The sequence below is a fragment of the Brachionichthys hirsutus genome, chromosome 4 (genome assembly GCF_040956055.1).
Source record: "Brachionichthys hirsutus isolate HB-005 chromosome 4, CSIRO-AGI_Bhir_v1, whole genome shotgun sequence".
Taxonomy (NCBI): domain Eukaryota; kingdom Metazoa; phylum Chordata; class Actinopteri; order Lophiiformes; family Brachionichthyidae; genus Brachionichthys; species Brachionichthys hirsutus.
The window spans coordinates 16852353-16865937 of NC_090900.1; positions in this window are offsets into that span (position 1 = coordinate 16852353).

Consider the following 13585-nt stretch of genomic DNA (forward strand, 5'->3'; position numbering starts at 1 on the left):
CCAGAGGAGGTCTCGGAGGAGCAGAGGGGTTGGAGTAGGACATCGTAGGTTCTGATGCTCGATCCAGAGGAGGTCTCGGAGGAGCAGAGAGGTTGGAGTAGGACATCGTAGGTTCTGATGCCACTTTCTCTGGAATAAGAGCTGGAGCCGAACTGAAGGAACGTACAGGGAAACACATTGGGCTCTGGGAATGGGATGAATCCGATGAGCTGATTAATATTAGTATCTGAGTAATACTCAGTGCAGGTTCTAGAAGAAACTTTATGAGGTTATTCTTTCAGACCCCAATTCAGTTTCTGATCTTTTAAATGTTTGTATTTAATGAAAAGAGCTTCATATTGCCTTTGTTAGCGTACCTTAGTGCCGTGAGACGGGACACCTGCTGTTATTAGTTTAGGGGCACCTAATTGGTCTCTGATCATTCTCTGATGTCTTGACAGACCTCTAATGGAGTCTTTTGCTTGGAGAGAAGGATGAGAGGTCCAGATAATTGGACCTGAGGTGATACGCAGGCAGATCTCTCACCTAAACGCTTTAACACGCCCCTGTAAATCACATTACACCGAGGAAAAGGTACGAAAGGAATCAGACTCACTTCCATTCATTGTTGGATGACAATATGTTGTTATCTGTGAGCCGTTCATCTTGCTGGAATTAGAAACACATTCGACTCCACCTGCTCAGGGAGGAGATTGAAACAGGAGGCGGTGCTAGAAGTGGGCGGAGATGAAGATGCTGAGGTTCTCCTTGGGAGTGACCAGGTTGGACAGGATTAGAAATGAGACAATGAGAGGGACAGTGAAGGTTAGACGTTTTGGAGACAAGATCAGAGAGACCAGACTTTGATGGTTTGGACATGTCCAGAGGAGAGACAGGGACTATATCGGTAGAAGGATGCTGAGGATGGAACTACCAGGGAACAGGACTAGAGGACGACCCAGGAAAAGAGACATGGACGTAGTGAGGGAGGACATGAGAGTGGCTGGTGTTGGGGAGGACGATGCAAAGGGCAGGGCTAGAGAACGACCCAGGAGAAGAGACATGGACGTAGTGAGGGAGGACATTAGAGTGGCGAGTGGCTGGTGTTGGGGAAGACGATGCAAAGGACAGGGTGAAGTGGAGAAGGCTGGGTTGCTGTGGCGACTCCTCACAGGAAAAGAAGACAGTCCACTAACCCTAACCCATAAATGGGTTTTAATGTTAAAATTTAATATTTTTTCATAACGTCATTCTGGACCAGATCCAGATGAAATTTGGTGGTGAGATAGAGACCCACCCCACCCCCTACATGACTGTGTCAAATTCCATAAACATCCGTCAATAATCAACTGAGATATTGAGAAACAAATTTTGAGTTAAACCATTCCCAACATTTCCTGAAAATTTTGTCCAGATCAAAGTCGGACAAACGGCAGCGATAACATAACCCCCCCCCCCCCCCCCCCCCCCCCCCCCCCCCTCGGTGGGGGTAATTGGGGGGAAGAGATACATCAGCGTCCCGATTCAGCTGCACTTCATTATGTATCGTACAACTGTGATAGCCTGGCCCCTCCCACCAACCAGGTGTCAGGACTCGATTTCCCGAAAAGGGTCAAGAAGGGTCATGATGACTGCCCCTAAAACATTTTATCTTTAAATATGTAGTCGTTGAGCTCCCAAAACAAATGATTACATTCCAGTGACAGCGCCCTCTAGTGGCAGCAGGTGATGTGTTTGTTACAGGATGGCCATCACCACTTCGCTTTAGTCTTGAGATATTACAAGACCCCAACCAGAAGCCCTGGACGACCCAGCAGGTCCGGCAGCTGCTCAAAGACAGAAACGATGCCTTCAGGTCTGGTGACAGGGCTCGCCAACATGAGGAGAGGCATCAGGAAGGCCAAGGCGGACTACAGGAGGACCACCTGGACCGCAACAACAGCAGACAGGTGTGGCAGGGAGTCCAGCACCTCACCAACTACACGTCCCGAAACCACACCACACCAGGACGACGGTGCATCACAAAGCGTCAGGAGCTGTGGTGGTTGGGGTGGATGGATTGGCAAACAAACATGAGACTTTAACAACGGATCATAGTAGTAGTAGAGCTGAGGCCAAACCTGAACCACACTGAATATGACATCATGCTCATGGCGTCACCCATCCAAACGAAAAGCCAGAACCACAAAATGCTGGTGTTGAAGGGCAGCCGGAGCCAGCAGGTGGGGGCAGGAGTGTGTTATGCAGCGTAAGCCCAGGGCGTGACCCCGGTGTCATTTACACCAACCTAAGTACTGCATGCACAGGAGTCACACACACATGACCACAAAGGTTAAAACTGCTAACCCTAACCCTAACCCAGCGAGAGGTTTCTGGGCTCTCGACGGGCAGCATCAGCTCCCTTCAAGCTATTTATCATTAAGTCAACGTTACAAAACACCCAGCGGACGTCTAACGAGATGAAATGACCAGTGAGAGGCAGTCATTAAGAGCCCCCTCCTCAAAGACAGGCCTTGTCTCTGCATCAGGACCAAGTGTTGTCATTATCCCCACTTCTATAAATTATTCAATATTTGTTGGAATAAATGAAGATGAAAAATAATCTCCAACGGCTGCAGAAGGCAATAGTTAATTAGAATTAAAGAGAGAAAGTTTGAGCCTTGTTTTTAGTTGTTGTTTGGCTTCTTTCTTATGCACTCTTGCCTTTTACACTTTGCATTGTACCAGTGGACTTTTCTTCTTCTTTCATGTCAGTTCATTACATTTAATTTATTAATGTCCAATATTTAATGTGCCAAAAATGTCAGATTCAAACAGATGAAAATGGGGCATTTTCTCCTGGTATGAGGCATCAAGCTGTTTGCTGCTTCTTGTTGTGACTCTGGGGGCCGAACGAGGGAGGGGAGGGGAAGAAACACAGCGATAGAGGGGAGGGAGGAGAGAAAGAGAGAGAGAAAGAGTGAACTCTTCAGTCAAACCTGAAGTTTATCTTGAACCAAGCTTTGAGCTCCCAACCCACAAAGCTGCCGGGTGCCAAAAGCCCCAACTTTATAGAAAGTAACCTCAAAACAAGGATGGAGGAACACACAGACCCCGCCCCCTCACTGGAGGACTACTTTTTAAGGACGAAACTTAGTGCTGCTCCGAAGAACAAACCGACTTCCGCTTTTATATTTGCTGTTCGTCTTTCTCTCTCAGAGAGGCGGAAGCAGCCATCGACCGACCGGCTGTTTGTCCTTGACGGCTGTCCCACTCCCACTGATCAATGCCTCATCTCATTGATTGATGGGGAGTCAGGTGACTCTCTCTCTCTCTCTCTCTCTCTCTCACACACACACACACACACGCACACACACACACACACACACACACACACACACACACACACACACGTACTTGCAAACAATAAAATAACACAACAACAATGGTAGCCGTCCCCTGCTACATGGGGCTAGTCTGCCCCCGGGTACCTCATACCAGCCCCCCAGTGGGAAGGTGTTTTCTTCGTTTAATTTCCTGCTACTGCTTTTAAATCTTGAAATACATGATACTTCACCAAATCCTCACACCCCATCCTGTTTTCCTGCCTGTTTGGCAAATCAGGAGTCGTACTACAGAACCAGGATGGGAGCCTGGGGACCGAAGCAGGCTCCTGTTCTATTGTGAGTTCTGTAGTTAGGACACAGCAACACAACCTCGAGAGGAAGACTCCAATTCACCACTCATCATCATCATCATCATTGGACTGTTGTTGTGTCCTTGATCAAGACACTTCACCCACATTGCCTGTGCGAATGTAGTGAGCGAGTGAATGTTGGTGGTGGTCAGGAGGGCCGATGGTGCTTCGTCAGTCTGCCCCAGGGCAGCTGTATCTACCCCAGGGCACCTGTGTCTACCCCAGGGCAGATGTATCTACCCCAGGGCAGCCAACAGTAGCTTCACCACCACCTAGTATGGAGTGAAATGCACAATGTGAAAGTGTCCAGAAAAGCGCTGTATAAAAGCAGTGCATCATCATCATCATCATCATCACAGACCCCCAGCACACCTTCGTAGTTCATATTTCATATTGACCGGCAGGTGGAATAAAGCCTGAGGAAAGGAGCCGACGTCTTTGCCAGAAATAATCTGTGTGTGTGTGTGTGTGTGTGTGTGTGTGTGTGTGTGTGTGTGTGTGTGGTCTTGGATGATGACCGATGATCATTTCGGACTTTTAATATGGACGTTGGACACACAAATACAGCCACAAGTTGCTATGACAACCAATGGCCAGCACAATGTTCAAGAGGCGGTCCATCAAATCATTTGCCAATTAGATGAAGTTTTTGTGCCTGACCCCCCCACCACCTATTTGCCACCGCCCCGGCATGAGTGCAGCCAGCTGACACACGAACAGCAGCTCTAATGAGCCGCTGGCTGTCAGGAATGGTTAGGCTGCTGCACATGGATGGGCGGGGCCAGCGGAGGGGCGGCGGCCTTCACACACAAAACACACCTACAGTGAGTCAAACTCACGTGACTTTCATGAGGGCGTGTCCGCTGGAATTCTTTATCTAAGTTTTTGTGTGTCCGTCTCCACCGTCCCTCACCTCTGACCTCTCATTGGTTGTTAGCGGCGTGCTGATGACAGTAAAGCTGCGTCATACATGAGTGAACACACATGTAAGTTTGTTAGTTCCAGTCAGCGAGTCCTGCTGTCCGCTGCATCCATTACATGAATGTTCAAACCAGCTCTCACACAATGACAAGCATCTGTCAACACAAACTGAGACACGTACATACCTGGCATTCTGGGAGCTCCACCCCCTAACGGTATCGTCTATGGAATCAGCAGGACCTCTGACCAAAGGCGGCGCGCTGTGGTGCAGCGGCTTCTCTAGCTCCCAGTCTTGGCTTTAGTATGAAGGGTTTTGGCGTCGCCTTAGTAAAGAAGGCCCACTAGCGCCTCTACTTTCTAAGGAGGCTGAGGCGAGCAGGTATGGGCACCCCTGTCCTGGTTCCTTCCACAGGTGTGCGGTGGAGAGTGTCCTCTCATCCTGCATCACGGTGTGGTACGGCAGCTGCTCTGCTGCAGACAGGAAGGCCCTGCAGCGGGTGGTAAAATCGGCCCAAAGGACCTCGGAGAGCAGCCTACCCGCCGTCAGCGACATCTACAGCAGGAGGTGCAGGAAAAAGGCAACCTGCATCATGAACGGTGCAATCACTTTTTTGTGTATATAATTTTTCCAGGTAGTTTTGCGTTGAATGAATGTGTGTCTGTTTTGGTGACTGTTTGTTGTGCGCCTCGAGCTGGGAGTGCTGTTTTTCGTTCTTTCATGAGAGTGTTTGAATGACAATAAACATTTATTGATTCTTGATTTCTTGATTTCTTGATTCTTGAGTGTTTCCACACATCATTTGAAAGGAGGGACTTTAGGGTTGGGGCTATTAGGGGCGCTGGCTGAGGTTTACAGACACCTGACACCTCAGGACTCTTGACGATTTCATAAATTCACTTTATTACCCTCGCCGAAGGGGAGGCGAGGGTATTGCAATTGGGTGCGTTTGTTTGTCTGTTTGTTTGTTTGTTTGTCTGTCCGAGCGCATAACTCAAAAACTAGTAACCCAATCGACTTGAGATTTTTACACAAGCAAGGTTCTGTCCGTGGCTCGGTCCTCCCCGAGAATGGCGTTGATCCGGATCTGGATCCAGATTCTAGAATTATTTTTTTACATCTGGAATTGTGCCTGTGCTGTAAACTGCCACTTTAAGAGGGAGGGACACGAATGGCATGATGGGAAAAGGAGTCCAGAAGGAGTCTTGTAGTACGTTCCGGAGCAGCAAGCTAGAGCAGGTTTGGCCCCTCTGATCCGGAAGCCCTGTTTACTGTCTCACCAGATCCAATAGTCTATTGGAGGCGGGGTCTGCAATCTCTGATTGTCGTTTTCTAGTTTATCTGTGAGGAACCTGCGCCCTGAAGGTAGCAGGGTGTGGGAGGAGTCAGTGGAGATCTGGGAGCCTTGTCTTAAAACTCTGGTGCTATAGATGGTGGTCAATTACCTTATTGAGCATGTTACGATGACCCTAACCCGAACCAGGCGGTGATGTTAAATGTAAGGATCATTTTATTTATTTCTTTTATTTATTCGTTTATTTAACAGGGACAGCGCACATTAATAGACATTTCTGTAAATGTGCCAGAATTAGCCAAAAGGCTATTTTACATGTGTTGTCCCTGGACAGAGATTCCAAGGCACCCCAAATATATACACATATGAAATAAAATTAATAAAAATACAGATATAAAATAACCACATAAATAAAAACTATATCAAATAAAACAATTTCAAGCAACAGTAAAACATAAAACAGGTGACAGTAAAAAACAACAAATTAAACAGCAGATTCTGGTTTTCCCAAAAGGAAATTCCTGCTCATGCGACTTTAGGAACTGTAGAAAGCAGTTACAAGTACATTTAGTAAACAATAAACACACACAACAAAGCTTGTTTTCAAGATGATCTGGATCCAGGCCAGTCCTGGCCAGCTGGGACCATGGAGGGTGGGGGAGGGGGAAAAGGACAGACGAGTCATTGAGGGAGGGGGGCAGGTAGGTCCGTCAGTCCTTAGTTCTCCGTTTCAGGGTGCTTTCACACTGCCGCTGTTTGCTCCCTTTTAAACTCACCAGAGTTCCTTTCCTCGGATAATCCGCTCCGTTTGGGCCAGTGTGAACGCGCATCCGGACACTGGAGAGGATCAAAAAAGTCCGCCTGAAAAGGAGGGTCTCGGTTCCTTTCGGCGGAGCAAAGGCAGGACCAGCTGTACGTAGTGACGCTACACGGTAGAGGAAGTACAGCGAGTACTCCAAGCTGCTCCGAAGGGGAAGGTCAGTTACCAGGAAAACTACAAGTGGTGAAATATGTACCGCTGTGTGTAGATTTAATTAACTAAATATGCGTTATAATACTTTAATCTTTTGTTCAGAACCAGCTACTTATCACCGGTAACTGACACGACTTCTCCCCGCAGCGCCACGGCGTTTTGCTGCCGGAGACTTTACGGATCCCCAGCTACTTTGTGTTTGTTAAAAACGACAAGCATTGTGTAACATTTATGATGTAGGCCAGAACAAAATTTGCTTCCGCTCCTTGAATGAGCCGCAGTCGCACTCCAACCAAAAGCAAACATGGGGAGGGCGGGACTTCCCCTTCTACTTTGTCCAATCGACAAGCGCCCTTTTCAGCCATGCGACGCTGCTCCGAAAGTTCGTTTCGCGGAGGAATCACAGTGTGAACGCAGACTTTTCAACTCATTATAAATGCAAGAATTTGCTCCCAAAGGAACCGAGTCCTCTTGGTGCAATGTGAAAGCACCCTAAGTCTTTGCCAAGTCCGGCGATCTGTGGAAACAGTCCTGCCTGCTGGCAGGATGAAGAGTTGTGAAACGGTGACACATCTAGACTGCTATGCTGAATAACCGTGAGCAGACGGAAAGGAAAAGGAGATGCAGACGAGGAGGGAGGGTTGGATGGATGATGGAGGAAGAGGGTGTTACAGAGACTCTATGAATGATGTGCAGATGGCCTGTGATCCTCCCCTCCCCATAACAGTAATCTAACAAGGAGACGTGGATTACTGTTAAATCAGATTAATTTTTACCTTGGTGGGCGGGGATGACAGCGTGTCATTACCATAATCATTCCGACCTTGTCTACCAGTGGGAGGTTCATTGGGGTGAAAACACTGCTTCAGAGAGTTTTTTGTTCATTTGCATGGAGTCTAGACAACGACATGTCAGCATCCTTTTGTTTTTCATAAACAATATGTACTGACCCTAAATCAGGCCGGGGCGCCATGTTCACATGTAAGACCAGCAGAGAACGCAAGACAACATGAAAGCCCTTTGTGTTAGCGTGAGGGAACAGGGAGGGGAAACTGGAAACCCTAACCCTGAAACGAAACTGGAAACCGTAACTGTAACGCTAAAATTAAACTGGAAACCCAAACCCTAAAATTAATATGGAAACCCAAATCCTAAAATTAAACTGGAAACCCAAACCCTAAAATTAATATGGAAACCCAAATCCTAAAATTAAACTGGAAACCCTAACCCTGAAACAAAACTGGAAACTGGAAACCAAAGATTTAACTGGAAACCCAAACCCTAAAATTAATCCGGAAACCGTAACTGTAACACTAAAATTAAACTGGAAACCAAAGATTTAACTGGAAACCCTAACCCTTAAATTAATATGGAAACCCAAACCCTAAAATTAATCCGGAAACCCGAACCCTGAAACAAAACTGGAAACCGTAACTGTAACACTAAAATTAAACTGGAAATCCAAACCCTAGAACAAACCTGCTTTTTATTGTCAGCTCATTTCATGCTGAACATTTTCTTTAAGGAAAATATTTGGTATGATGATGTCATTATTCAGTTCATAATGACATCATCATACCAAAATCGTACTTGAGAATTGTCTTCATTTCAGCCAGAAATGAAAGTTTAGTCTTGTTCTCAGGTGAAGACCAGATTAATGATCCGATTTGACATGTCCTGCAGATTCCAAGTCTTCTGTGCAGTGCTGTCACTTTGCTTGTCTGTCTGTCTGTCGATGCCAAGGCGAGGGATTCTCTGGGTGGGGGTGGTCCCCTTAATAAGCAAGGTTCCTCAGAGCGTGTTGATTACCCCAATTAAACAGTGGTCTCATCACGGTCTCTGGAACCCGAGGCCATAGCGCCAGTTAGCTGGTCTGAAAGAGTCAACAATAGACATTTAGTTAGACAGAGGTGGGAAACCCTTCACACACATCACGAAGGTCTGCTAACCCCCCCCCCGTCAACAACTAGTCCCGACGGGTCGTCCAGAGTGGGAGGAAAGATGACAGAGAAAGAAAGAGAAGAAGCGGGGCTTCTCCTGTCTCAATCCTAATGGTCCAAACGAGGCCGGGGAAGTCTGAGCCTGGAGACCGTACGAGCTAGCTGCTAGCATGTCACATCCCTGCCCGTCACCGAGGGCCACACTCGTTATTTATTCCACCAATGGGAACGTCAGTACAACCAGCTGTACTGCAAAACATCTACTATTTATCATCCGTTAGTGAAAAGCAAATCACAAAAGAGTTTCGATTATTGTCGGTACCCATAGCAACAAAGGTAGGAGCAGTAAACAGCAGATATACACGTGTAGCATAAAACACTCAGTACAGTATAGCACAGAATGATGTTTACTGCACTCACCTTTGTACCAGGTTTTTTGATGCTACATTTGCTATTGTATGCTATGTATTCGTCTAATTCTACATTTTTATTCTCTTTATGTAATGACCTTTTCAAATACACCCACAAACGGGTGCCTCCTTCCTCAGCGACACTTTTTTATTCCACCAGTGCAGAGAAGAGCATTAAACTCTGATTCTGGACCTGCTCTATAGAAAGGCTGCATGTGTCAGAAGAAAAATGAGAAGACCCATTTTAGGGTCCCTGCTGCAGGATTTAGGGTCCCTGCTGCAGGATTTAGGGTCACACTGCTGCAGGATTTAGGGTCACACTGCTGCAGGATTTAGGGTCCCTGCTGCAGGATTTAGGGTCACACTGCTGCAGGATTTAGGGTCCCTGCTGCAGGATTTAGGGTCACACTGCTGCAGGATTTAGGGTCCCTGCTGCAGGATTTAGGGTCACACCGCTGCAGGATTTAGGGTCCCTGCTGCAGGATTTAGGGTCCCTGCTGCAGGATTTAGGGTCCCTGCTGCAGGATTTAGGGTCACACTGCTGCAGGATTTAGGGTCACACTGCTGCAGGATTTAGGGTCCCTGCTGCAGGATTTAGGGTCCCTGCTGCAGGATTTAGGGTCCATGCTGCAGGATTTAGGGTCACACTGCTGCAGGATTTAGGGTCACACTGCTGCAGGATTTAGGGTCACACTGCTGCAGGATTTAGGGTCACACTGCTGCAGGATTTAGGGTCCATGCTGCAGGATTTAGGGTCACACTGCTGCAGGATTTAGGGTCCCTGCTGCAGGATTTAGGGTCCCTGCTGCAGGATTTAGGGTCACACTGCTGCAGGATTTAGGGTCACACTGCTGCAGGATTTAGGGTCCATGCTGCAGGATTTAGGGTCACACTGCTGCAGGATTTAGGGTCCCTGCTGCAGGATTTAGGGTCCCTGCTGCAGGATTTAGGGTCACACTGCTGCAGGATTTAGGGTCCATGCTGCAGGATTTAGGGTCACACTGCTGCAGGATTTAGGGTCCCTGCTGCAGGATTTAGGGTCACACTGCTGCAGGATTTAGGGTCACACTGCTGCAGGATTTAGGGTCCATGCTGCAGGATTTAGGGTCACACTGCTGCAGGATTTAGGGTCCCTGCTGCAGGATTTAGGGTCCATGCTGCAGGATTTAGGGTCCCTGCTGCAGGATTTAGGGTCCATGCTGCAGGATTTAGGGTCACACTGCTGCAGGATTTAGGGTCCCTGCTGCAGGATTTAGGGTCACACTGCTGCAGGATTTAGGGTCCCTGCTGCAGGATTTAGGGTCACACTGCTGCAGGATTTAGGGTCCCTGCTGCAGGATTTAGGGTCCCTGCTGCAGGATTTAGGGTCACACTGCTGCAGGATTTAGGGTCCCTGCTGCAGGATTTAGGGTCCATGCTGCAGGATTTAGGGTCACACTGCTGCGGGGACTTAGGGTCACACTGCTGCAGGATTTAGGGTCACACTGCTGCGGGATTTAGGGTCCCTGCTGCAGGATTTAGGGTCACACTGCTGCAGGATTTAGGGTCCCTGCTGCAGGATTTAGGGTCCATGCTGCAGGATTTAGGGTCACACTGCTGCAGGATTTAGGGTCCCTGCTGCAGGATTTAGGGTCACACTGCTGCAGGATTTAGGGTCACACTGCTGCAGGATTTAGGGTCCCTGCTGCAGGATTTAGGGTCACACTGCTGCAGGATTTAGGGTCCCTGCTGCAGGATTTAGGGTCACACTGCTGCAGGATTTAGGGTCACACTGCTGCGGGATTTAGGGTCCCTGCTGCAGGATTTAGGGTCACACTGCTGCAGGATTTAGGGTCACACTGCTGCAGGATTTAGGGTCACACTGCTGCAGGATTTAGGGTCCCTGCTGCAGGATTTAGGGTCCATGCTGCAGGATTTAGGGTCGCACTGCTGCAGGATTTAGGGTCACACTGCTGCAGGATTTAGGGTCACACTGCTGCAGGATTTAGGGTCCCTGCTGCAGGATTTAGGGTCACACTGCTGCAGGATTTAGGGTCACACTGCTGCAGGATTTAGGGTCCATGCTGTAGGATTTAGGGTCACACTGCTGCAGGATTTAGGGTCCCTGCTGCAGGATTTAGGGTCCATGCTGCAGGATTTAGGGTCGCACTGCTGCAGGATTTAGGGTCACACTGCTGCAGGATTTAGGGTCACACTGCTGCAGGATTTAGGGTCCCTGCTGCAGGATTTAGGGTCACACTGCTGCAGGATTTAGGGTCACACTGCTGCAGGATTTAGGGTCACCCTGCTGCAGGATTTAGGGTCCATGCTGCAGGATTTAGGGTCACACTGCTGCAGGATTTAGGTCCCTGCTGCAGGATTTAGGGTCACACTTCTGCAGGATTTAGGGTCACACTGCTGCAGGATTTAGGGTCCCTGCTGCAGGATTTAGGGTCACACTGCTGCAGGATTTAGGGTCCCTGCTGCAGGATTTGGGTCACTGATGCAGGATTTAGGGTCCCTGCAGCAGAATTTAGGGTCCCTGCTGCAGGATTTAGGGTCACACTGCTGCAGGATTTAGGGTCACACTGCTGCAGGATTTAGGGTCACACTGCTGCAGGATTTAGGGTCACACTGCTGCAGGATTTAGGGTCCCTGCTGCAGGATTTAGGGTCACACTGCTGCAGGATTTAGGGTCACACTGCTGCAGGATTTAGGGTCCATGCTGTAGGATTTAGGGTCACACTGCTGCAGGATTTAGGGTCCCTGCTGCAGGATTTAGGGTCACACTGCTGCAGGATTTAGGGTCACACTGCTGCAGGATTTAGGGTCCATGCTGTAGGATTTAGGGTCACACTGCTGCAGGATTTAGGGTCCCTGCTGCAGGATTTAGGGTCACACTGCTGCAGGATTTAGGGTCACACTGCTGCAGGATTTAGGGTCACACTGCTGCAGGATTTAGGGTCCATGCTGCAGGATTTAGGGTCCCTGCTGCAGGATTCGTGTCACTGCTGCAGGATTTAGGGTCACACTGCTGCAGGATTTAGGGTCCTTGCAGCAGAATTTAGGGTCCCTGCTGCAGGATTTGGGTCCATGCTGTAGGATTTAGGGTCACACTGCTGCAGGATTTAGGGTCCCTGCTGCAGGATTTAGGGTCACACTGCTGCAGGATTTAGGGTCACACTGCTGCAGGATTTAGGGTCACACTGCTGCAGGATTTAGGGTCCCTGCTGCAGGATTTAGGGTCACACTGCTGCAGGATTTAGGGTCACACTGCTGCAGGATTTAGGGTCACACTGCTGCAGGATTTAGGGTCACACTGCTGCAGGATTTAGGGTCCCTGCTGCAGGATTTGTGTCACTGCTGCAGGATTTAGGGTCACACTGCTGCAGGATTTAGGGTCACACTGCTGCAGGATTTAGGGTCCTTGCAGCAGAATTTAGGGTCCCTGCTGCAGGATTTGGGTCACTGCTGCATTGCTCAGGTTGTCTTTTTGCTGTGTGTTAGGGCTGAGCTCACCTGAACAACAACAACATATATTGAAGTATTGTCGTCTCGTGTGAACCACAAATCTCTAAAAGCTTTCAGGGGTCCAGAACAGCTGTTTTCATTACTGTGATATTCACATGGTGAATTCCTGGGATGTGTTCCTGAAGAATCCAAACTTTCCTGAAACAACATCCACAACACTTGGGTTCCGTTTTGGTGCAAATCTACATCGAAAATTATAATCAGGATTTCAAACTTAAAACAAAACAAAAATTCCTTGAAATTTTAATCAATTTTAATCCTAAATATTGAGGCAGCAATCAGAAGCATCGATGTGTGTCTGCTTAATCCTCCTTCTGGAGTCTATCCCAGCTGACTTGTACACCCCGGACCTGTCGCCAGCACATTGCGTCCCACACAGAGAAAGGCAACCTTTCACACACACAGACAGGCAATCCGGAGTAATCAATTCACCTAAGCTGCATGTTTTTGGAGGAACCCGGAGAGAACTCACGCAGAAACGGAGAGGACATACAAACATCTTGACTTTTTAAAAACTTAATATAGAACAGAGAAAAACGGGACGAAGTTAATTCAGCAGAGGACAACAAAGATAAAGGATGAAGTGTTGGGAAGCGGAGAAAAACAGACAGAGTGTCCATGTCTCTCATTCTGCCAACAAACAAAAAATAAACACCGGTGGAGGAAACGCCATGACACTCGATGCTGCTCATCTCACCTGCTCGGGTTTCCCAGAAGGCCATTCTGCCGGCCACAGGACAAAAGCAATCCAAAAAGCCAACACCTCACTCTTCCCGGGGGGGCAGGGGCACAATGGAGGGAGAAACACTTCTGTTTGCCAAGATTAAATGTTGAGTTTCTGCCCCCTCCCTTCCTCTCTCCCCACAGGTAACTCTACCAGGAGG